We start from the raw sequence: 27,771 nt of genomic DNA, 5'->3' as shown, positions 1-27,771 counted from the left end.
TAGCTATTTTTACTTCTACATCTTTCATTGTACCTATCACAGGCACTTCTCTGTTATCCATGGCATAACATTTCCCATACACAATAGTTACTGACAATCCTAATTCTTTCATAACACCATAGGGCATTACATTAGCAGCTGCTCCTGAATCTATCATGCAATTTTTAATTAACCGGTTATTGACTAGCAGAGTAACATAGAAGGGGTCCACCTGAGAAGGCTCCTGAGTAATAGTGGTTCCAACATATACCTCTGGGGTTTGGAACTCTTGATCCTTTCCAACTTTATCCTAACCGATGGGTAATACTAAGTTGTTATCAGATATACTAGAGAATAAAGACAAAGCTGCATCCTTATGTTCTTTAATCTTTAGCAATTCTATTAATGGAACAGTGACTTTCATTTGAGTTAAAGCTTGGGCCATATCAAATGCAGAATTATTACATTTTCTAGTATTGACCTTAACCTTTTCTGTTTTTAATTGACTGGCCTTCTTCTCCATTCCTACCTTTTGCACATCACCAGCACTTTGGTCATCTATGCTTTTAGGTAAGTCCTTAACTTGTTCCTCTTTTTCTTGACTGGCTTTAAGAATAGCAGTAACACTACTTGATGCCCCTTTCTTTGTGACTTCTTTTACAAACATAGAACCAGGCTCACCTTGATCAGTGTCTCTCTTGGTGCTTCTCAGATTGTAGTTATGTTTTGCTTTAGCGATTGCAGCCTTAGTGAGATTTTTAACTTCTTCCTCACTAGGCCTCCTAAGATGAACTTCTTCATCTTCAATTGTTACCACATTCAAGGTAGGATGCCAACTTAAGGCTAACTGTCCTTGCACTAACCTTTCATTATCTAGTACATCACTTTCTATGATGGTTTCAAACATATTAATGTCAGGCTCTGCTTCTGGCCTCATAGATTCTTCCAGAGCTTGAGCCACTGCACACTGATGGGGAGAATGTGGTCCATCACAAGCAATACACCAAGGAGTATTTTCTATATTAATAACAGTTTTCCCTTTCAAAGGATCTGGAGTGTCTTGGCTTTGGGCAATTTTAGGCTTCTCAACTTGGGGCTTACCATCCTTCCAATTTGTATTGTATGGCATATCATGTAACCTAGGAGGTCTATCTTGCCAGTTGTAATGAGGCTTATCATTTTTGTTGACCTTAGCAGTCAAATCTTTCATAGCAGTAACTAGTTTTTCTATTTTATCCTCCTCTTTAGCAACTTTGTTAGGTTGTTGTTTGGTTTCATGCCATAATCTTCCATCTGTCCTTCTTCCTAATTTTCCAGATGCCTTTCTATTACTTTCTACATTTATGGCAATTCTAAAGGCATCCCTCAGGTTATGAGGATTTTTATCTCTCAAGATATAAGCCATCTTGGAATCAAATGCATTGTAATATGTATTAAGGCACATATTGTCATCTAGCCTCATTACCTGATACAATCTATGCATAGCTTTTTGGAACCTAGCATTGAAATCAGTGACTATTTCATTTTCAGATTTTCTAATATTATTGAACTCATTCAGCATGAAACTCACATTAGTCTTATCACCGTACTGTTCTTGAAAGCAATTTTTGAACTCTTCCCATGAACCTATGCTAGCTACTAGAAGACCTCTATACCAATCTCTTGCATCATCAACCAGGGATTGAACAAACAGTTTCATAATGACATCTTCATCCGCTATCTCATAATCATTTATCAGATCCCCAAAAGATTTCAGATGTTCCTCAACACTGACTGCATTGTTCCTAGCAAACTTATGGAGTTTATCTCTTAGCTCAGTGGGAACATGATTTGGATATCCTGGGATCCCATCAAAAAACAATTGCCTATATTGTTCTAGATTAATTGGCCATCTTTGGAAAGGGAAAACAGTACTATTATTCCCCATGATCATTTTAGCTTTTGGGATTGGGGATTGAGATGTTTGGGTGTACTATTTATTTGAAGGTATCTGGCTTGCTGAGGCAATGTTAGTATGTACTGTAGGTTGAGTATTGACCTGAGGAAAAGAGATGTGTTGGGGATTAGGCTTGCAAAGATCTTCCGATGGGAATGTAATAGGAGGAGCTTTTAAGTAGTTAATCTTTCTTTTAACCTCTTGATTTGCTGCTTCTAACTCAGCCTTTTCCAGTTCCATTTGGAGGTCTTCCTTTTCCTTTCTCATCCTTTCCATCTCTCTCTCATGTGCTATGATCCTATGAGAAATCCCTTCTGCAGTTTTAGACTCTACTTTATCATCTACCCATATCTGTTTCCCTTTGTCTAAATTGACTTTAGGAAGCTGGGAGTCATTAAATACTTCCTTACTTGGCTGGGCTACTGACTTAGAAATTGGTCTAATCTTAGGGATTAAGATCTCCCTAATCACTGGGCCCTCTTCATCACCTTTTTCCTTTTCCTTAGCAAGCACTTCAAGATCAGCTATTTGTCTAAGAAGCCTATCTCTCTCCATTATTTTGGCTTTAACTTCCTTTTCCTTGTTTGCCTCCTTTTGGGCTCTTAGGGATATTAAATGATGAACTCTTTTGTTTAACTCTTCAATCTCTTGAGACATTTTATCCTCATCAGGATAATTTTCTTCAGAGTCTGATGCATTAATTTGATCTATGTCAATCAGACTAATGTTCCCATCTATTGTCCTAGGAACAGAGTGCCTAATTGCATTTGAACTAGTTCTATCTTTTGCAGAAACACTAACATGAGATAGGTCTTGACTTAAAATAGGTACATCATCAATATTTCCAAACAATCCTGAATGGAAACCTAAAACATCATGCTCTGAATCTCTAGAAGATGAATTTGACTTTGCATAGACAGGTCGATCAGGCATCTTACCAGTATTGTTGCTTTTCTGCACCCACGCAACATTTGATGGCTCATGCATCACAAATCTCTTCTGGCCTCTTCGTGACTGCTCTGGCAGACCTTCTTGCAAGGTTTCACGAGGATGTTTCTTCATGAATGATCTTGTGTTCTTATTTCATTGCATCTTGCTTGTCTTTCTTTTAGAAAATTCGTATTCTCACAAGGACTGGTTCAATAGTAACAGAGTCGCCACCCACAAAACTATGGGAAAAACAAAAACAAGCAGTTTTACTCACAACACAACAATACTCTCCACAAGTCTCTGCGCAGATCTATATCTTTATCTTTGTTATAACTGGTCCCCAGCAGAGTCGCCACTTTTGTTGTTCTCAAAATTTGATTCCCTTCAATTTCCTTAAGATAATATGATCTAAACTGGGTGCAAAGAAAACATCAAAGATAAGGAAATTCTAGAGACAACATATGACAAGGTTTGATTTAAACCTTCTACACTTTGAGCTTCCTTAGAGCCCAGGTGGGTATACCTTTGTGAATTAACTTCACACTTTTAAACAATAAACCCACAGCAAACCAGTCCAGAAAACCAGTGGATTCATTCACCTTGAAATCAACTGAAAACAATGAATAGAAATTGTATTTAACTTCAGCATTTTGATCAACAAAGTATGCAATAAACAACCTTGATTAACACCAGTGCCTTATCCAAGGTCACAGAGTCACTTAAATTCAAATAAAACTTCTGAAACAATATATCCTTATGCTTCCCGTCGGCTTGGCTTCCACTAATCTTGATATATGCTTGGCACATACAAGAATTCAATCATTCTAGACTAAGCTATGGTCCTCAAAATTCAAAGTTCCTTCCAAAGAATTTACTGGTATAAGTGATCCCGCATAATTAATTCCCCTCCTAAAGAGAAAAGCTAACAAACACTTATACTGAGATTGCTTTGCAATTCCATTCAAACTAAACAACCCTGGATTATTCAGAATAAAGACAGTAAATAAATTTGTGAACAAACGTGAAGACACCACATAACTTTTACTCAAAACCGGGCCTGTATATTGATATTCATTTCAAAGAGTATTACAATAAATTCTGATTCTCCATTAGACTTAGAAAAGCTCAGATAAATTTCTGCAGCGTTTTCTTACAAAATTTTGTGATCCCTTCCCCTCTAGTCGTAGTATCCATTTATAACAACATGGATGCACAAAGCTTCGGACTTCTCGAGGAGAGTTTGTTACAATTATTTCCAAAATTGATGAGGTTACAATTTTTACGTGAAACAGTTATGCGCTCTTTTCAACCTCTGCAGTCTGTTCAACAGGTTGTTCAGTTGCAACCTCTTTTGGCTTTTCAGGGGCGCTCTCCAACTACTCCGGATCATGAGTGGAATATTTAACTTCCCACTCATTATATGTCTCTTCTATTGGCCATGAAAAATTAATCACATCATCTTTACTTTTAGTCAACCTTTCCAAGAATTTCTCAGTTTGTTGACTTCTGAATTAAGAAAACTATAGTGTGACTTAATTTTTTCTATTTCCTGTATTGTTATAACAAAGAAAGAGGTATCATCAAGATCAATGATTCCCTTTACCCTTGCTGACAATTTGACTTCTATCTCTTTAAGCCATATTTGCTTATCTTTCAACTGATCCGGATTGGCAAAAATTCCTGGGAGCAACTCACAAACTTGATCAGTGTATTCCTTCTTAAGCAATTTAACCCTTCTTTCCACATTATCCACTTTTGTTGCCAATTGCAATAAGATCTTAGTGATATCAGAAGTGGATTTGATAATGGGGTTAGCTCTTACTTCATCACAGGAAACCCACATGAACTCTAAGTCTTGCTCCCTAGGCCTCCATCTGTCAAAAATGGGTGTCAAAATGGCCTTATCTCTCCTTGATTCATTCCATATCTCCATGATCTTTCCCACACTATTGTGAAGTAGTGAGGCATTTATAGTGTTTGCAAAACTGGAGATTGTGGCTTTTATTTTCTCCTCATACTTCCCCGCATAAAAGGCCTGAGTTTGCTTTAGGTTCTCCAATTCTTGGGGAGTTATCTCAATCATTTGAGAGCTGGAAGGCACAGGAGATGGTAGGAGCTCAATAATGGGGCTAGTAGGTGGGGGTCTTGCAGGAGAAGAGGCGATCATCAATGTTGAAGACTCACCTTGTTGGCGTTGTCCCATCAGCTGGCTTTGCAATTTGGCAATGATGCTATCTTTGCCTCTTACCTCCTCCTTGACACTATCATAGGCCCTCAAAACTGTTTCCAATTTAATCTGGAGGGCATCCTTTTCTTTGGCTTCCTTTTCAGCCACTGCAACACTAAATTTGGGAGTCTCTAACATAGTGCTAACAGCCTCTACTACCCCTATACTTTCTACTCTTTTAATCATCAATTCACCAAGGTGACTTGTCCCTGAGGTGTCTTTACCTTTCTTGTCCTCATTTCTTTTGAGGGACCACATGACTAATGCAGCATTGTCCTTTCTGAATGTAACCCCTTCCATAGTTTTAGTCTCTTTTCTTACTGCATCTAGCACTAGAGCATCAACAATATTCCATTCTGGTAAAATGAGCACTCCAGCTTGCGCTACTAGATCCCTTCCCTATTCAGGAGTGATGGTTTTGAATTCTTCCATCATCTCCTATTTTATTTCTTCCTCCACTGAGGCTGGATCTTTATTAGGCTGCTCTGCCTTTCTTGCTTCACATCTAGCATTATATTTACCTATATGCTGCTTCCAGATAAATTGCATGAATGCTTTAGATGTGACAAAGCTATCATCAGCTAAAAAGGCACTACTGGCCTTCTTTATCTCAGGATCCCACTCCTGGCCTTTAAGTTCAGTTGAGGTGATGTCCATTTGTGCTTCAGTGGGCTTTTCTGGCATCCCTTCTTCCACCTCATCATAAGTGTATGCAATCTCTCCCAAGCTACCCAACTGAGAGAGGTATTCAGTTGCTGCTTGTTCATCTCCTATGTCGATAGGGGATTTGGATGGAGAATACAAGGGTGTATCTGATTGCACTTCCTTCCCCACCCTTTGCTTCTTTGGTCTGTCCTGGATGTCAATGACATCTTGTACCTTCCTCTTTCCTTTGGATGAAGAGGGCTCCCCTGTTGTAGACACTAGCACACTGTAACCTGATTTCTTATGCAGGGTGTAGTCACCAGGAGGGATTGCTTTAGTGGAAGCTGACTTGCCTAAAATCAATCTTACCTTTTCAGGGTTATTCTTAATTACAGCTTCCCTCTTCTCCTTTAGTGTTTGCATCACATCTTCAAAGCACACTATCAAAAATTTAATTTTCTCTTCCAATGGGAAGAAGCTAGACAATGGATCATAGCTTGCATCAAATTGATGCACAAAATCCAGGGCTTTCTTGTAAGCCACCCATTTTTCTTTCCTCAACTCCTATTCATCTAAGTCAAATTCATTCATGATGAGGTCTTCAGAAAAGTGGAATTGATGAGGCCTACCTCCGCATGCTACCTTCTTCCAGAACACACCATTGTAGAAGCCCTCTGGATCAGCACATCTGGACACTGCAGTGGATAAATGGTAGGGTTTGAGGAAATCCTCAAAACAATTCCAGCCTCCCTTTGTAATTTCAAATTGGTGGGCTACTGTAGCTGCAGGGAAAATTGTCCCTTTACCTCTGCCTGTTAGCTCTGCCTCTTGTAGGCCACCAATTTGTCTAAGGATCTCAGTTGTTCCCACTTTGAGGGGGACCTGGTAGGGTAACAAAAATGGGGTGCCTCTGAAACCAAAAACTCTGAAAACTGTGGAGACTAGATATAAGTACATATCACCCCAGTTATGAACTATCTTGATATTCTCTGCGAATTCTTTTGGCCTTAAGAATTTCAGAAGAACCTTGGGGACTCTTGGGTTATCAAAGCAAAGGAGAGTCCTTATTTTGGATGCAAAATATTTATCAAATTTTAGAAAACTAGCATCCTCTCTGTCCAATGACAACATAGTACTCCATAGTTGTACTGGCATCTTCTCTGCTTCCTTCTCTTTTACCAGGTCCATTCCACTGGCGAAATAATCACCACCTTTGAAGAGAAAAAGGTGCATCAAGAGTGAGTACCATCCGAATGGCCTATCCACCTTCCCATTTTTTATTCCTATCAACCCACCATGGATAGCATAGGAAACATAAGAAGCATAATCAAATGTAATAGCAAGAGAAGGATTCAAAATTTGAACAATCATTAACAAGTAATGGTTTGGCATATTTGATTTAGCATCCTCTCCTAGAACTTGGCAAAGTGCCCAATACATCCCTTTCACCCTCAAGGTAAACATACTCAATGAAAAAGGCTCTTGCGTGTTGGGCCCTACAACTGCTAACCCTCCTATTTTCAGAAAAAGTTCTTTAAGAGGCCCATTCCTAAGATGACTCCTCTATGCACTGTACACCTGGGCTAATTGTGTGAACTTTATGGGTTCCAAGAAGTTTGTAAACTCACTGAGCCCAAACGCTGTTCTCAGTTCTTCTGCATTGATTTCCACGAGGGTTTTCCCATTTACATCCCGGATGCACCTTGTGATTGAATCATAATTTAATGCCATTTGGGTTAGCAAGTCTGTATCCATGAATACTCCTGGGACTACTAATTTCCCAACATCTAGTTCCCAAACACTGTTTTGAGGAGCAGGAGAATTTCTCATTCCAAATCCGACTCTAAACAGGCCCAACCCGGACATTCCAACCTATGGGTCTCTCAACCAATTACCTTTGTCATATAATCCTTCTCCAATTTTCAGACGGGGAGCCTTGGGTACTAACTCCTTGGCCTTAGATGCCTGGTTAGTTGACAGCGTCAACTGCTATAAAAAGTCATCACATACACTTCTTTCTAAATAATCAACCTTGCCAGAAAATTCCCTTTTAGGAGCCATTTGAAAATGCAACAAGATGAATATCACTTCTTAAACACTCTTGTAACACGAGAATAATTTCACTTATTACACCACACAAGAATACCTGCAAAATAAGAAAGAACCTGATGCTTGCTTGAAGGAATTCGCTCTGCAACTGATTCACCTTCTTTGTATTTGAAAAAGATAACTCTGCGTTATTCTTCTGCAAAATCTTTTAAAAGATATCTACACTTGGTTGTTACGAAATCAAATGCTTGTACTCTGGGCCTTAACTATGACATTGATTCCGCATGCTTCGACCATCCTTTTAAAATCGAATTCATACGAGAATTCATATTTTAGCTCCAACGGGTCGCAGCCTTCCTGCAAGTGTCTCACTGTTAATTTCATTTTGACGGCTTTGTCATTAGTCTGGGTCCCATCTTTCTATTGGCTACATAATACCACGCGGCATCTGACCATTGGCTTAGAAAATCCCTTCGCATTCTATTTTGATACTGGCCGAATGTCTCCCTTTATACTGTGGCGGGCCCATATTTTCCCTTTTTGGCCATGTCATCATCATGACACATGGATGGCCCTCATTAACTCTTGCTATTTCATGGGTTTAAGAAGCGAGCACCTCACCCTTGCGAAATAGCGCCGACCGTCGGATCATCCTTCAAGTTGATCACCTTTTAATCCTTCGAAAAGGTCCTCAGGAATGGTGGGCCCGCTGAATCGTCACTAACACCTGGCACCTAGTCACCTGCTGTGCTGATTTGTCGCTCTGTCACTGGCTAGAAGAAGAACCATGGGGGTTCCCACTTTCATCTCAACAGGTCTGTCTCTTATGTCATCATCAAGACACGTGGACGGCTGATATTCATTCTCGCTATTTCGCGGCTTTAAAGGGTGAGCACTTTACCCTTGCGAAATAGCTCCGACCGTCAGATCATCTCTACAGTTGATTGGTATTTAACCCCTTAAGAAGGCTCTCAGAGGCGGTGGGCCCACGGACACGTCATGGACACCTGGCCCCTTGTCACTTTCGGAGCTGACTTGTCAATTTTTCATTTGCTGGAAGGAGCCACGGGGTCTCAATAAATTGTAAGAGCTGTGCTTGCCAAGTCATCTCCACTTGTAAGCCGACTCATCTTTGGGGCCCACTTTTGAACCCTTGGTCCTGACCCGCTGACTGTGGTGACTTGTGCCACGTGCTACCTTTTAATACACCAGAAGAAAGCCACAGGGCTCCAACTACCTCTGACAGCTATACCTTTTACTTCCTCCGTCATGACACATGGACGGCTGACATTCATTCTCACTATTTCGCGGCTTTAAAGGGTGAGCACTTAACCCTTGCGAAATAGCACCGACCGTCAGATCCTTTCTCAAGTTGATCAGCGTTTACTGGGCCCGACACTTTAGAATGAAATAATACAAGGCAAAAATTTTTCAAATAATCAACATAACCGCCTAGGTAAATAACAAGGGGGGACACTTCCTACGACCCCACGACCCATGACTTAAGTGAAATAAAGTAACGGCAGAATAGAAACCAGAGGGCTTAACAAGGAAAGAGTCTAAAAAATTAAAACCCTTAAACCCCTAAGGTTTAGAACAAAGCTGAAGCATTTAGGATTACACCTCATTCGGAAAATTTTCAAGGTACCATAGCCAATTATGGGGAAAGAAGAACCCAATTTTAGAAAACAGTGATAACACCATCTTCTCCTCCAAAGATTATATCATCAAAAAATACTTCTATAACCAAGATGTCATCATTATTCACTTTATAGTATAAGTTGTTGTCTGCATTTCCTTTAGAAAAACCAATCTTCAAAAGATACTTATCCAATCTTGCATATGAAGCTCTTGGAGCTTGCTTCAATCCATACAAAGCTTTTCTTAACCTGCAAACCATATCTTTGTCATCTATCAAAGAAAATCCATTAGGTTGTTCAATGTAGACTTCCTCTTCAAGATCTCCATTCAGAGATGCACATTTAATATCCATTTGATAAACTTTGTAGTTCTTGTATGCTGTAAAAGCCAAGAATAATCTGACTGCCTCTATTCTAGCTACTTGTGCAAAGGTTTCATTATAATCAATTCCTTCTTTCTAAAAATATCCCTTACACACTAGTCTTGCTTTATTTTTGATAACCTTACCATCTTCATTAAGTTTGTTTCTGAATACCCATTTTGTTCCAATTACATTTTTATCTTTAGGCCAGGGAACTAATGTCCAAGTGTTATTCTTCTCAATTTGTTCTAATTCTTCTTCCATAGCTTTAAACCAGTGTTTATCTTCACATGCCTCATTAATAGATGATGGTTCAATTTGAGAAATAAGACATACCTCTTCATTTGCTAATCTTCCTCTTGTCATAACTCCTTTAAACTTGTTTCAAATTATCTGATCTTTAGAATGATTTAGTCTTACATACCGGGGTGTCTTTGTTTGTTGTTGTTCCTCAGTTACTGTGGAATCCTCAAATGATATCGGAGTAACTGGATCTTCATTTTGTACTGGTGGATTCAGTGTAGGTTCATTTGTCAAAATTTTTGTTGCCGGTTCAGAGTCTATATACCTTGAAGTTCCTCTGAATTGTTCATCAATCTTTACGTTTGTACTTTCAACAATTTTTTGCAATCTTTTGTTAAAACATCTATATGCCTTGCTTTTAGATGAATAACCAAGAAATATTCCTTCATCACTTCTAGGATCAAATTTGCCAATATACTCATCTATTCTGATATAACATTTACTTCCAAATATTCTAAAATACTTAAGTGTAGGGGTAATACCAAACCATAGTTCATGAGGGGTCTTACCGGTTTCACCTTTGATGTGAACTCTGTTGAATGTATAGACCATTGTACTAACTGCCTCTCTCCAATATACGTGTGGTAGGTTTGCTTCTGATAACATACTTCTTGCTACATCCAAGATAGTTCCGTTTTTCCTTTCAACAACTCCATTCTGTTGTTGTGTCTGGGGTGCTGATAGATGTCTTCTGATTCCATTTACTTCATAGATGTATTAAATTCCTTAGATGTAAATTATCCTCCTTGATTTGATCTTAGAGAATTTGATTTTCTTACCAGTTTCATTTTCTACCATAGCTTTGAATAGTTTGAACTTTCCAAGTGCTTTTAATTTTTCTCTAAGAAAAGTAACCCAACACATTCTAGAGTAGTCATCAATGATTAGCATGAAATATCTATCACCTTGTAAGCTTTTAGTTCTAGTTGGACCACATAAATAAGTGTGAATCAAATCAAGAGCATTATTGGATTTTTTTGGAATACTTTTGAAACTAGCTCTAACTTGTTTTCCAAATTGACATTCCTTACATACTGCATTGTGAGGTTTGACAATTTTAGGTAAATCTCTAACTTCCTTAATAGTACTGATCTTCACCATGCAATCAAAGTTTACATGGCAATCTCTTATGCCATAGCCAACTTTCATCAATATGAGCAATCAAGCATGTCTTTTCATTGTTATTCAGATGAAATATGTTACCTCTAGTTTGATTACCGGTTGCAATTTCTAAACCAGTTCTATTCATGATTTTGCATTTTCCATTTTTGAATTTTAACTAAAATCCTTTCTCTACTAATTGACCAACACTCAAAAGATTATACTTTAATCCTTCAACATAGTAAACATTGTTAGTGTTATGCTTACCATCAAGAGATATTGTACCCTTACCTTTGATCAAACAAGCTTTGTCATCTCCAAATCACACTAATCATCCATTGTATTCTTGAAAGTTCAATAATTTACCTTTGTCTCCTATCATATGATGTGGGCATCCTGAATCAATGATCCATTCATCCTTTACTTTAACTTTAGCTGCCAAGGCCTATTCTACTGGTTGAGTAGTAGGTGTCGGTTGATCTTCTGTTATAGCAATAAAAACCCATCCATTGTCTGTCAGATCCTCATCAGAATCATCAGTCACTCCTTCATCAGCAATGTAACAAGATTTGTCTTTATTCTTCTTAAATATGTATCTCTGATATTCAGGGTTAGGCTTGTATGTTCTTCTAGCTTCTTCTCTTAGTCTAGCATGTCTATCAGGGCATCTTGAAGCCATATGACCAATCTTATTACAGCTGAAACATTTAAAGGGTTCTTTACCTTCATACTTACTTCCAACTGGACCTTTAGGCATTTTCCTTGCAAATAGTGCTTCAAGTTCTTCAAGATCTTCACTCTCTTTCCCGCTTTCTTCAAATTCTCTTGCATAAAAGGCTTTCCAATCAGATTTGTCAAATAATGGAGTAGATGTTGTTGATGCTTTAAAGGCCAAATCTATCTTTATAGTAGCAACAGGACCAAATTCTTCAATTTCAAAAGCTAAAATTTTCCCAATCAATGTATCCCTAATTACTAATGTATTAGGCATTGTTCTTAACTCATTTATAGTAGTGACTTTCATTTTATATGCCAGTGGCAATCCTCTTAAAACTTTTGAAACAATTTCATCCTCACTTAAGGTTCCTCCACAACATTTAATACCCAAAAAAATCTCATTTACTCTTTCCATAAAAGCAGAAATCCTTTCATCTTCTTCCAGTTTCAAATGTTCATACCTGACCTGGAAGCTTTCAAGTTTTTCAATTTTGACCGTGGAATCTCCTTCATTCAGTGTTTCCAAATGATCCCAAATAGCTTTAGCAGTAGACCTATCTGATAGTCCCATGATTTTTTGATCTGATAATGCGCTCAAAAGTCCTTATCTTGCTTTGCAATCATTTTCTTCATCTTTTCCCAAGGTAGGTGGATTAGGCTGACCAAGAGTAGGAGTAGTATAACCATTCTTTATAATATCCCAGATGTCCTTTCCAATACAATTTAGATGTGTCTCCATTCTGATCTTCCATATGCCATAATTGGTTCCATCAATTTTAGGACCGTCCTTCCTGAAATAGTTAGTAGACATTGGATCTCCTCAAGCTGTTAAACTTCTACAAAAGAGGACTAGGCTCTGATACCAATTGTTAGGTCCTGAAGACAACTGAGAGGGGGGGAGGGGGTGAATCATTTGTCAAATAAATTCAAACCAAAACAACTTAACCAACTTAATGCCTAATATCGGTAAACCAATTCAATATGTCGGTAGACAAATTTAACAGTTAATTGCTATACCACTAAGGATTAGTGCATGAAACATAAAGACAAAGTCATCCACAACACATAAAATCAATATTTGTATGTGGAAACCTTGTAAGGGGAAAAACCACGGTGGGAAACCTTACCCACAATCAGATGATACTACTGCAGATAGTAAGTGTACACAAATGGGGTCTGCACATGCAGAAAGGCCAAGAGCCTAGAGCTCACTGCTCAATCACAAAATGGGAGTCACACTAACTACAGTTGGATGGTTAAATCCAATAAGAATGTAATACACAAAATAGCATCTTCATATGTTGGATTCACACAATCATTTTTCACATTACACTTTTGATCTTACAAATAAGATCTTACATTTATACCATAACCTAAGACCAATTTTAATAGGTCGGCTCTACAAGATATTTACAATAAAAGCATTTTACAAACAAAACAATATCCGATGCAATAATCGATTGAAAATGTTGGCTTAATGCATTTACAAAAATAATTAATCATCTCCAAAGCGTGCCATGCTGATCTGGAAAAGATAAACCTACCGGTGTATACCATGGACCTATTTGTCGGTAATAGCAAATATGCAAATGTGAATATACCAATAACCAATTCTCCAAGACAAGATGTCAAAAAGATGTTTTCGACATTACCAAGTGTTTTCCATGCCATTCCAAGTGTCGATGATCATTATATCTTGTCAGTGTACCATATACCGGTGACTGTGCAAAAGTCACTTGCCTGTCGGTGAATGTTGTTGGATCTCCAAAGTGCTAGAGTTTTAGTAGGTGTTGACATCAATGACAAACCCATACCAAAATACCAACACCATCAATGCCAAAGGGGGAGATTGTTGGCATTCTACACTAGATGAGAATATGGTTGATGTTGTCATTGATGGCAACCAACTGATAACAGGTTCAACAAGTTCACCGACATTGTAGACATCATCTACTAACACCAACAGGCACATTCACCGGCATCTAGATTACACCGACAATGAAGTATACCGATAGTCAGGCCGACATGTGACAAGTTTTATTTATGTGAATTATATTGTAAATGTAATTAATTATTTGTAATCTAACTTGGTGTATTGTAAAAGACTCATATATGTATGAGATCTTATAGATAATTTTGTATAAGGATAGGATGATTATTATTGGTATATGTAAGACATCGAAAGGTTTTTATTAAGGTAGCTGACTGAGCTTAAACCGGTATTGAATCAAGCATTAGAGATGTTATTTTAAGCAGTAAATTGTACTGGATTTAATTATCCATTTTGTAGTCAGTGAGACTCTTCTATTGAGCAGTGAGCTCTAGGCTATTGGCCTTCTTGCATGTTCAGGCCCCCATGTTGTAAGTAATATTTATTCATATTGGCCAATGAGTAAATATTGTGGGTCACAAATCCCACCGAGGTTTTTCTCACATTGGGTTTCCTCGCCAAAATATCTTGTGTTATGGTGTGCATTTATTTTGTCTCTGTTATTTCTATTTTCTGCATTATTTATTGTTTACTGGTACGCTAATTTGGATTGCAAAGTTATAAATAAGTTTAAATATTCCATATACTGGTTAGACATTGATTAACCCCCCACACCCCCCCCCCCCTCTTAGTGTCTTTGGGACTATCATTGCATCTAACACCTATGACATTATATAAACCCATAAATTAATAAATAATGATACATAGAGAGAGGGAGAAAATAATAGAAAAAAAAAGAAATTGAAAGAAGCAAAAGCGAGAGGATAGTTAAGGTTTGGTGGTTGGGAATTGGGCATTGGAGAAGGGGCATATAGTATGTGTCCAACTCGGGGTATAATGTACACCCGGGAGTGTCCTGGTCAGGGCTATGTTTATTTCATGTCGTGAAGTCATGTGGGGTTCTGTGTAGGAACTGTGTCCTCCTGGAGTGCTTCCTTGCCTGGAAACCCGAGGCCTATAACTAATCCTCTGCATACGGAAAGCAGCCTCTACATGATTTATATATATATGTATTAATAGATTTTATTTAGTCATTGCCCCAATATTTTCACTATTGCAAATCATTATATCAATATTTTATATATTATGAGTAATTAGTTTATCATTACTGAAATAAATTACTTTGATACTTTATTAAAATATTGTGTAAACACTTCATAATAAATGGTAAATTAAACACCTTACTATTAAATTATTTATCATAGGTAAAAGGTTGATTACATTAGATTTAGATTAATATTTTATTTATTTAATCTGCTGCTAATGACAAAATTAACCATAGAGAAAAGTACCATCACATTTATTTGGAGACCTTATATCGATTGTGAGCCATGGATGGATGATGCAAAGACATTACCATTTATTATACAAAGTAGATATCTCATTGGTCGGACTCCATACATTGTTGAGCAGCAGTTGATTAGTCGCATTTTGAGACAGTTTAGTATCATTCAACCTATACCTATTGGTGTCACGATATATACATGATGGTACAGAGATAGGTGAGATTAGGGACCTTCTTTGTCATTTGAGATAACACGTGTAGAGATTCTGGCTACTCCTAGGGTGGCTTATGATATGATATTGCACATTCTAAATCTTGGGGTTACTATAGATTATGCTCAGTACATACTTGCACACCCATTTCCTTGTGTTACCGATCCAACAGACCCTCCTCCTAGCTCAGGAGATGAAGATGACGATTTAGATTATCCTATTTTTAGGAGATGGAGACAAAGATGAGAGCTTAGAGCTGCTTAGGAGGCCAAAGGGGATGGAGATGAGGGTGGAGATGGAGGTGGTGGCTATAGGAGACCCAGACAGAGAGGAGGTTGATTGAGAGTCTATGGAGGAGCATTTGGACTAGTTGGCGGGATTGGGAGACCGTTTCCTATGGGTGGGAGAGAGGTTGGATGGATTGGGAGGGATACTAGTAGGGTAGGGATGAGATCATTGAAAGGGTTTCCCTTTATAGGAGAAGGCAGGATGACTGGACTGGATGGGGGTTATGGGAGAGGCATTGATTTTGGTCAGATTCAACAAGACCCTAGGGTTATTGTAGCTCATGGTGGAGAGGATGAGGATCCAAAGTATCATGTTCCACTCATTAGATGATGGGTTATGAGAGCTACTCAGACTAAGATTCCAACAGGTGGACAGGGAGGTGGAGATGAGGGGATTGGGGGTCATGTGCCACAACAGGTTGTGCCAGAGCAGGAGACCATGGATAGTCTCAGAGCACAGGTACAGACACTCATGACAAAGAGAGATAGAGTTGTTAGGAGACAATAGGCTACTCAAGGTCTCCTTGATCACATTCAGCAAGTTGGATCAAGCACTCTCTCAACTGATACTGTTAAAGCACTAGTTCAGGATGGGAAGGAGACTTCCCATTGGTGACGACTATATAAGGATTTAGTCGTAGAGAGCTAGAGAGTAGGTAGCTATCACACCACTGTGAGTATGGATACTAGCAATGGTGGAGTCATGGGACCTCCTCAAAGGAGTGGTGATCATGGGAGATAGGCATCTAGAGGATCTTCTCACCCACAACCACAGAGACAGATAAAGTCAGGTGGTAGTGGTACAGGACAGCTGTGACTTGACTTTGTATTTGATGTGGCACTTGTACTTTTGATCTGATATCATTGTATACTTGGATTTTTATTTTTTTATGATGATCTATATGCAGACATGGACTCTATATGATGATGATATTTTATTATGCATGTTACTCTATTTTATGATGATCTATATGCATTGATTATATAGATGATGTTATGATCTTTTCTCTTCATTATGATAATGCTTTATTTGATGATGCAATGATAAATGTTTTTGATTTTTGATTTTGATGACCTTGGATGCAACTGAAAATGATTACTAACTTAAATGATGCAAATACAATGATCTATATGGGAATGCAAATTAATGATTATGTAATATGTTATTTAAATGTTTTTGAATTTTTATATGTAATGCTTATAATGATTATGAATCTAAGTGCAAAGATGTAACTAAATGATCTTTAATGAAATGATAATGCAAATAATAATGATGATACACTACATGATTAATGAAATGCACTTAATTGAATGCAAACTAATACAATGATTAAAATGCAACTAAATGAAATGGATGATGATTTTTTTTTAAAAATGAATGCACCTACAATGATCAAATGAAAAAAAAATTATATATTTTTTTGTTTGTCCAAGTATACTCAATCTTTATTCATGACTGTTGATCTGTGAATGAAATAAAATGCTTATAATGTAGATGCATAATGAGCTAATCTAAAATGACGAGCTAACTAAAAATGATACTGCCATTCTTCATATGTTATCTTGTAACAGTGCTTGATTTCATCATTGAGCTTTAAAATGTTATAAGAAAATACAAGCAACTTGAAATAATGATTCAAGATTACCTGAGTATTTCTTACATGGATTTTGATATAGCAAGTTTATACAAGCAACTTAATATAATGAATCAAGTTGACTTGAGTATTTCTTGTAGAATAGACAAGGATTATCTCCTTTCATGCATGACTCAGAATGTACTCCTTGATCTTTTGCTGATCATATCCTTAGACAAGTACATACCTTAATAAGATATAAACCACAGACAACAATCAAAGAAAATAATCATGCCTCATCATAACTTCTCTAGTCATGGACATCCTTGAGTCGCATAAAGTACATGATTAGCAATAAAATCAAGAAATAAACACTGAATCTTGCATGTCATTCACATGTTCTCATGGTCATTAATTGATATAATAATCTTGATGACTGATCATTGATAATCTTTTATTACTTGGTGGTTGATTCTTAGTTTTCTTAGTTTCATGATTAAGTTTTCATGAAATGCCTTGATCTTCTTTGCTTTGTTGCTCGTTATCTATTTCAAAACCCTAGGTGTTTTTGGTTTTTCTAAGTTTTCCGAATGTTTTGGATTTCAAAAGATTCAAAAGATCACCTTAGCAAAAGGAATTAGGATTTTGCCCCCAATAGAAACAAAAATTTATTATGTATGAACTGATGAAGATCCAAACTATGGAGGGATACAAATGTAGATATGATTGATTTTGATAAAATTTGAGATAGTGACTATGAAAATTATGTTAAAGATTGATAACTATTGGTAAGCTACATATTTCCTACTAAATGGTTTAGAGCAATAGATGCAAACGATGGAATGGATAAGCTAGGAAGCGATAGATGAGATACAATGGAGTGGATAGGTGCACAAAGAGATCTCATAGATGGAAGGACTCACTTTTTAGATAGCACGTGTTTACCAGGTTTTCACCATCAAAATTTATTGCATTTTTTCTTTTCATATTTTGATTTTTTCTTCTTTTTTTTGTTTTATGCTTTTTTTTTTTTTTACTGATTTCTTCAGGACTTTATATTCTTTTTATTAATTCTTTTTTGAGGACTTTATATCTCAAGCATAGAACTTCTTGAGATGAATAGAATTGATAGGTTCATCAAACCAATCACCTTCAAGGGTAGATAACTTGTATGCTCCCGAGCCATATGCTACTACTATGACAAAAGGTCCTAGCCAATTTGGTTCAAATTTACCCTTCTTTTCTCAGTCTTGTTGATTTCTTGGATTCTCCCTTAGAACTATATCTCCAATCCAAAAAAATGCATGGCTTGACTCTATGATTATAACTTCTTTCCATTCTTTGTTGATATACTTTTAAATGATTTGTTGCATTTTGGCGACGTTCCTAGATTAGCTCAAGTTCTTGGAGTCTAGAGACTCATTGTTCTTCCTCTAGTATAAGACCTTTCAAGGAAACCCATAGAGAAGGTATTTGTACTTCTATGGGTAATATGGCTTCTGATCCATAGACTAAGCAATATGGAGTTGCCCCCGTTGGTGTGCGGATGCTAGTTTGGTATGTGCAAAGAGTAGGGTTTAGTTGAATGCATGTGTCTTTTCCAGCTTCATTGACTATTTTCTTCAAGATTTTCAAGATAGTCTTGTTTGATGCCTCAACTTGATCATTTCCTTGTGGATAATATGGAGTACAAAACCTATGATGGATATGAAATTGCTCACATAGTTCCTTCACATCTTGATTCTTAAATGGTCGCCTATTGTCAATGATAATGGTCATAGGAAATCCATAGCGACAGATTATATAATTCAAGATGAATGATGATATTTGTTTTCCTATCACTTTTGTCAGAGGTACTACTTCAGTCCATTTATTGATATATTCAATAGCAGTTAGAATGAACTTATGTCCATTAGAGGATGAAGGATTTATCTTTCCTACCAAATCAAGGCCCCTTTGAGAAAATGACCATGATCTGGCCATAGGATACAATTCTTGTGTTGGTGCGTGAATGAGATTTTCATGGATCTGACATTGTTTGTATTTCTTGGCATATGTCAATGAATCTCTCCATAGTAGGCCAATAGTAACCCATACGAAGAAGTTTCTTATCTAGTGTTAATGTAAGGCCTTCCCCAAACCAAGCTTTGATTTACTTAGTTGACCATGTTTGACCCTATTAACAAATGTTATATAATTCAATAGAATGGGCTATGTTAGAAAGATAGGTTGGTGAGAAAAGTAATTGAACCAAGTTATAGAATTATTTCACTGGTGGTGTATACAATGATGTATTATGAATTGAAATCCTAAAAGATCCATTGATTGGATAATCTTGATCTGATGTATGTCAGCTATATCTGGATTTAGAACTCATCAGATTCCATGATTTGGATAACATTGATGTAGGATTGATGCTTCATTTATATGCTCATGATATAGGACTCTACATGACTCAAGAATAGGATGAATTTGAGATAGTATATGTCATTATTGGAATTGCAGGACTTTACTTTGAAGATAAAAATCAACTGCATGTTTTATGTATGGAGTAAAACTATGAGAATTAGGATAATTGCTTATGTGAAATTACTTGGATATAAGATGTATTAAATTGTTCAAATGCAAATTGTATGCAAGTGTTTGATGTGTATTATTATTCTTGTGCCTTATATTATATGAAGTTACTTGAAGCTACTAATGTGTAATTGAGATACATAGGAAGTTATCCGTGTGACCATGGAAATATTGCGAAGAACCAAACCTAGACCTATGTATGTTCGTAAAGCCAGGCTTTATCTATTTGGAGAGACAACAACTCGTTTGTGTTGTACTTTATTCGTAATAGTAAATGATGCATGTGTGTTGAGTGTTATTTAATTGATTTAAGTAAAATCCACAAGAGACACGATTTCATAAATTTGTGAAAGTATTTTCTTTGTGTCACTTGACACATGTGTGGATTTATGTTTGAATTTTTAAATTTGTCTCTTGGTGGAAATTGTTTAACTATAGCTTTTTCAATTAATGTAATGAGATTCCATAAATGCCTTGGGTAAAGAGTCTTTGGGATGGTCAACATAGGTTTGACCCGAAAATAAACTTCAGAGGGGTTAAAAAAGGGTTAAATGGACACCTAGGGGTAGTTTAATAGGGTTTCCTAAAGCCCATAAGGTATACCTAAGGGTTAGGGGTAATTTTAGGCAAGTTTCTACTCCCATGTGACCTTTTAGACACCCTAAAAAATGACTTTTCTAAGTTGTGCGAAAATTGAATTAGAAGACTTGAACTAAGTTGAAAACCTTCCTTTTCGAATGAGAGTTCCCTTTTCCATTCTACCCTACCTTCCTTTTTAGTTTTAGAAACTTGTGAGAACTCTCACAATGGGCTTCTTAAGCAAGAATTAGAAAATTAGTGGGTAATCACCCACTCTCCATTTTTTGGAGAAGAGAATTTTGAAAAAAAAAGAAAAGATAGAATTTGGTTTTGAGGATTTTGGCTAAGGGCAGAAAGAGAAGAACTATGGCATTGGGTTGCTCATCCTCAACAAAACTAGCATATCTTTGGGCAGTTTAAGGTTGGTTGTATTTTTCTTATAATGATTTCTTATTGCATGTGTTTTGAAAGAAATGTTTGTGTAAAAGACTAGTTTTCGTACATGTATTTCTTGGAAATTTATTTGGTGTTTTGTGTTTTTGCATTGTATGTGTCTTGGGAGTAATCAAGACCTCCTACTCTTGGGAGAGAGGAGGATCTTGTGGGTGGTAGAAGTGACAGCCCTCGAGTGAAAGGCTCTCATTATGAGAGTGATCACAAGGGATTTTATGTGACCCTTGCTGCATGACTTGTTTATGCATTGGGGGTCATAAGGAGGGAAATAAGGCATGAATGCCTTGGGGGGCATAAGGAATATGGGGTTGTCATACTTGATGTATTTGGTTTGCCAGGAGGTGGCTATATGTTTTTCCATACTTGCAGTCTCCTCAGGGTACTTGGTCCACTACCACCCTTGAAAGGACATCACAATGAGTGGTGTAGTGAAGCCTAGGTTGGGATTGTGTTTGAGTTTGGGTATTTTCTATCTATTGTGTTTGCATGTGTGTTACCTGTCTAGGGCTTGGTTCTCCGAGCTTGGGGGTGGCTAGCAATTAGCCTAGGTTGGGAGGTGAGCTATCCATGGTAGATGTGGCTAGATTTAGTTGTTGCAGAAAAATGATGTAAATGTAATTTATGTTCTTTGAAAGTCCTCACTTGTTTGAAAGGAGAGACCTATTTGTAAAATGACTATAAAGTCTTGTGAATAAGTTAAAGTTATGAAATAATTATTCATGCAATACTGCAAAAAAGAAAGATGTAACTTTGGTTTAGTTTTCTAAAATTTTGAAAGATAACATTGCTGTGTTTTAAGATATTTTGATAAGAAAATAGATTTGTTTATTCCTTTTATGCATTTAAACTCAAATATTAGGAAATAAATGAATTTGATTTGCATGCATGTAGGAGGTTGAAAATAAAGGCATTTAGATCAATCCAGGAAAATGTAAAAGTCATTTTAATTAATTCTGTGAATTTATTTTATCTATGATTGTACTTTTTTTAATTTGCAGAAAATAAGAGCAAAGATTTTATAGCCATCTCTAAAGTTTCCAAATTTATAAAATAAGTAGTTATATGTAGTTGCTGTTAAATTTTATTAAAAGTTTGTCATTTTTATAGTTGCTATAGAATTTGCAAAGTCAGTTAATTTATTGCAGAAAAGGAAAAATCGTAATCTATTTTAGTTAATTAAACAAAATCTAGATTTATTTAGTTGCTGGTAAATTTATTAAATTTAGTCATTTATATGGTTGGAATTTTGGATTAAATAAATGTTAGTACTATTTATATGCAGAAAAATAACACCCACAGTAAATAGTTTAATTACTTTACTTTTGTTGTAAGTGACTCAGAATCTTTCTTTATCCATCTATTTGATTTTTGCATTTTGGAAACTTATGCATACCTGAAATCAAAATACTAATCATTTTATAGTCTCTATTATATAAAATATATTTATATATAAATATATAATTATATACATGAAATTTCATGTATATACATATATATCTAATAAATTTATATAAATACCAACAAAAATAAATATAAATGTACCTATATACATATAGAAATGCATGTATAGATATATATATATATATATAAAATAATTTAAATAAAAAAAAAGGGAGGGTTTTGGGTTCGGCCAAGCCACTGTGTCAAGCACAATGGTTGGCATAAGGGCCGAACCACTATGCGTAGCGTAGTGGCTGGCACGGCTGGTTGCCGCCACTGTGGCCTTCCACAGTGGATGACATTAGCCTCACCACTGGGGTGGTATGCAGTGAGCCGCCACCACCGTGGTCTCTGCCCCCTTGTAAACCAAAACAAAAAAAAACAAAGCCGTCATTATTGCCCTTCGACCTCCCCCCTGCAATATACCCTAAATAATTAAATAAAATACAAAACCCTAGCTCGGGTAGGGCTAGGGGTAGCATAGAAAAGAATATGGAATTTATAAAATAGAGGCACTATATATATTATTCATTCTTAGTTAGGGTTACTAAAGAATTTACAAATAGGTGGAAAATAATATAAGTATTAATATATATAGTTAAAGATATATATTAATACATATATATTATACATAAACCTATATAGTTAATGATATATATATATATATATATATATATATATATATATGGAGTTGGACAATACAAGAGAATAAAATGGGTTTAGATTTAACATTTATTTGGGTGTTTTAATTTATATATGTATTTTTTTAACGTATGGTTTTAATTAGGGAAGAAAATGAAAGGTTTAGATTTAAATTACTTATGAAGTTTAAACTTGTAGGAATATTATAATAAATTGATTTATTATAGTTCCACCTAAATATAGGTGTCATATGAGATTTAACTTTATAGAACGAATTCCCATTATAATTACAATGAACCCTTGAATCAACTTAGTGTATTATTATCTTTAATTATCATTATAATAAACCATAGACTTTCATAAAACTAAGTGCCAAAACTATATTAATTAGTTCTAAAGTCAATTAATGGCTATCGGAGGTGAATGGTATCTAAGACTTCTAATTTGTCTAAATTAAATTTATTGATTTAATGTTGATGAGATAATAAATGATCATTTTAGTATTCCGCATATAAGTTAAATTTTATGTCTGCTTACTTGAGTTAGAGATTAAAATTAATCTAAAACATAGTTAAGACAAAACATGTAGAGTATTTCAAATTAGTTAATTTAATGTTCTAAGTTATGGCTTTTAAAAAAAAAAATTTATCCTGATCTTGCCCTAAATTTTGGGCATGACAATTTTGGTATCAGAGCCCTAGGTTCATACACTGGTGAACATGGTATACATTCATAACTTAGTTGAAACCGAACTATGACTTGAAGTATAACACCTAGGGGGAGACTTGTGATATAACAAAGTGAAACATAAATGAAAATTCTTTTAGATGAACAGATCAACAAATATCAATTCAAGGGGTTCCAAAGGTCACTAAAAGCCCTAAAATTTGAACTTATTAGTCATAATATTTATGGCTTAAATAAAACCCCAAAGGCTACGAGATATTCAACTATTTATTCTTATGAAGTAATTTTGGTGTTTATTAACGAAAATTAGACCTTTTGTACCTACGAGATTACCATTCAATTTGAACCTAAATGCAATAATTGCCCTAAACAAATCAAATATGATGAGTTAAATTCTACAATAAATACCTCTGACGGTAACCAAAAGAATGCCTTCCATCGAGAAATGTTCTTGACATGGCAAGTCAAGCAAGATAGTTAGACCTTAGATGAAGTCACCATAAATAAGATAAATAAGAATCGAGACAGATCAAATTAAGATTTTAAGCTATATGAAATTAGGATGGTTAAAAAGATCAAGGCCACCATAGAAAACATAAATGAAGAAGAGTTAAAAGGAACTCTTGCAAATCTTAGATAAAAGCATTAACCTATCCTAATGACTAGGTACCTTAAGAATGTGGTCATGATAAATTTCTAATTAAGAGCATTTGTTAGATAATGATTGTAGCAATATAGTGGAGCTAGAGTTGGATAACCTTACAGATAAGAACTCAAATGATGAATGGAAATTCCCTTGATCAGAAAACCCTAGTAATACTATAGATGAGTTAAATAAGGAGAAAGGAGGCATGAACTTCTTGGGGTAAAACACATAATTACAAAAAAAAAACAAAAAAACTCTAAGTTCATCTGTGGTTATGTAATTAGGGAAACAAGCAAGTAAAACCTCAACTAGTTCCTTTATGGGAAGATAATCCTGAAGAAAGTAAATAATGAAAGAGAGAGTATAGTTGATTTGGGAATCATACAAAAATCTCCATTGAAGTGCCAGGAGTGTAAAAGTATTAGGATCTTATAATCTAGGAATGAGTAACTAATATTCATTCTGAAACTAAGAAGAAAAGTGCAACCCAGTCATGGTTAGCCACTAGGTTCAAGACAATATGTAACACAATTTATCTACTAGGCACAACCAAAGTAGGTTTGTAAATTTATGGCACTCAAGTGTGGAGGTATGCGAAAACATTAAGAATGGATGAAATAACATGCAGATGGAATTGGCTTAGGGAAAAATAGTATAACAGTAATATAATACCAAAGCTTTAATGAGAATTAGTTGGCAGTATAAAATATTTTATGAGGACATAGATAAGGAGCCAAATTATGTGGTTAGCCAAGGGAGAATGTGAAAAATTATGGGTCTTAAGACTTTGGTAGTTATTGGACACCCTTAAGTTATACCGTAATTAGGTAACAAAATATTATGACGATAAAGTGTTTATTTTTTTTGTGGATTGAAGGAAATCATAAGTTGTGATATGTCGGAAATGGCTAGTTAGTATATATAAATAAGTAATATGGAATGAGACAACTTCCCTCTTTACTAAATTTTAATTAAAAGGATGGGTGTTGGTCACTTTTCAAGTGCACACCCCCTTGATTTCATAAGTTGCATAAGTGAAGTAGGAGAGAATAAGTCCACTCTCCGAGTTGCTTGAAATATGTCTTGAAATATGTCTTGAAATGTATAAGGAGCTAGCTTTAGGTGCTAAGAAAACAAATGATGTCCCTAGTAAAATTATATGATTACATTATTTAAATCCTAAGATATTCTAAGTAAACAAGTGTCAATTTTGTACCGAAGTATTAACCGTGTGTGTAAGACATGAAAGTGTCGATACTTGAGCTACCACGTAACAATGAATCAAGGTTTAGCATATTAAGATAATTAATAGAAGCCATAATAAATTAAGTCATTAAGGAGGGATGTATTAACATGATGGAGGAAACTGGATATTTATTAAATAATTGATATTGAACCAAGTAACTATATAAATGTCTATTTAGTAGAAGATGACCTAATTAAGTACTATTGAATGCAACTGTAATGAAAGAGAATTTTGAGTGAAATTATTATTGCCCTTATTAAATTTATTCAATCCACTTGATAATAGGAGTTATCGTATTTGTTATGTTAGTAATTTTCTTAAATCCTATCACCTAGGAGTTTTATCGAGACCTAAGGTTTCGTTGGGTCAACTTGTTAAGCTTTAATCTCTAATTAAGCATAGATTGCATATAATTAAGTGTTCAAAAAGATTAGTGCAAGAGGAATGGATGGAGAATGGTAGAGTTAGTGCAAGCACCTATTAGAATATAATTAAGGATGTTAATAACCCTAAATAGATAGTGGATTATATTGAAAAGTGTTGCTTGAAATAGTAAGCATGTGAAGGTTAAAATGGAACATGTTTTATAAAAAATGAATGTGATCTCTTGTGTATAAGAATTTATCTCATAAATCAATAAAGGATTATAAAGAATCTAAAATCTGAAGGGTCTAATAATCACTTCCTAACACACTCAAGATGTGTGATCTTGGGTGATGTGCTGCGGTTACTCCCTATAGCATGGCTAGAATGGTCATCTTGTTTCGAGTTTGATTCAACATTAATTTGGATTTTCTTTGAAAAGTATATTGTGACACTGGGGCTAGAACTTTCCTTTTAGTTATTTTTTATTTATTTATAGAGGACCACTAAATTTATGTTTCTTTTTATATGAAATATGGCACTTGCTATGTTTCTAGTTTTAATATTTTTCAATTGCCAGCATTCTTCTTCTTTTTATTGGACTTGGCAGAAGTAACTTGTATTTTGATCTTGTAAAGTGTCAAAGTGGTCGTTTTGATGGTTGACATAACTAGCCCTAGTGATGTGATTTGTGTAAATGCTATCATGTTTGTTGAACCACTGATAGTGTGTCACGGGAGAATACCACAAGGAGTGAAATTAGGCACAAGAATTAACAAAGAATGTGTTTTATCAAATTAAGATAAAGGAAGTAATATCCTCCTAAGTAAAATTAATTGCCAGTAATCTAAAAGAGAAATTTTCTTATAACAATAGTGTGACCTAGACCTAATGAATTGCGAAGTAGTGATTGTCGACTAGTAAATTTGGCATGTGTATGGAGATGATTGCGTGGATGATATCTAAAATAAGTATTAATAATATCATCACTCCCTTAGAATGGGATTGTTATGTACCTTAATGTTTGGGAATTGCGAATAATGTACCCTATGAAACTTGAACCTTGGTGCCTAGAAATATAAAAACATTTTAATCCTTAGTGGTAGAAAACTACCCTATATAGGGGTAGTTTTGAAGGCCCTAAATTTGATCATGCCTTGTTATCTAAAAAGAAAGTTGGAAGAAGTTATGCACCTAGAATGGATTAGCAAATAGTTTTTTAACACCCTAATGAGGTGCCTTGATGTAAAATAAGTAGATTCATTTTGGTTAAGTGTGATGTCAATTTTCTTAAGTAACATGCATGGACGAGAATACAGTAGGATAAACATGCTTTAAAAAAAAAAAAATCCTAAACAAAGTAGGACTCCTAGAAAATTCAACATGTGTAACCTTGATTGTGGGAGTTGATGTGTGTTATTGATACAATATGGATGGCACATTAATGTATGTTGTTTAAAAGAAGAACTTTATAAAGCATCTACCTAAGGATCGAAGGGAAATGTAATAAAAAAAAAAATACTAAGAATTTAACCTTGTGAAGACAATAAGTTAATTACAAAAATGAGTTGATTTTGGTCTTTCAACTTTCTAGTAGGCAAGATAAGATTTTGAGTAACTCTTTGAAATTGTGGGAAATGTTATGTCCCTACCTCGTAATTATACTCATGCGACTTCCAGGAGTAAGTCAAACTCTAGGGGAGGAGGATGTAAGGCCTTCCCCAAACCAAGCTTTGATTTACTTAGTTGACCATGTTTGACCCTATTAATAAATGTTATATAATTCAATAGAATGGGCTATGTTAGAAAGATAGATTAGTGAGAAAAGTAATTGAACCAAGTTATAGAATTATTTCACCGGTGGTGTATACTTTGATGTATTATGGATTGAAATCCTAAAA

The sequence above is a fragment of the Cryptomeria japonica genome, chromosome 6 (assembly GCF_030272615.1).
Source record: "Cryptomeria japonica chromosome 6, Sugi_1.0, whole genome shotgun sequence".
NCBI lineage: Eukaryota > Viridiplantae > Streptophyta > Pinopsida > Cupressales > Cupressaceae > Cryptomeria > Cryptomeria japonica.
This window is presented reverse-complemented; position numbering follows the sequence as displayed.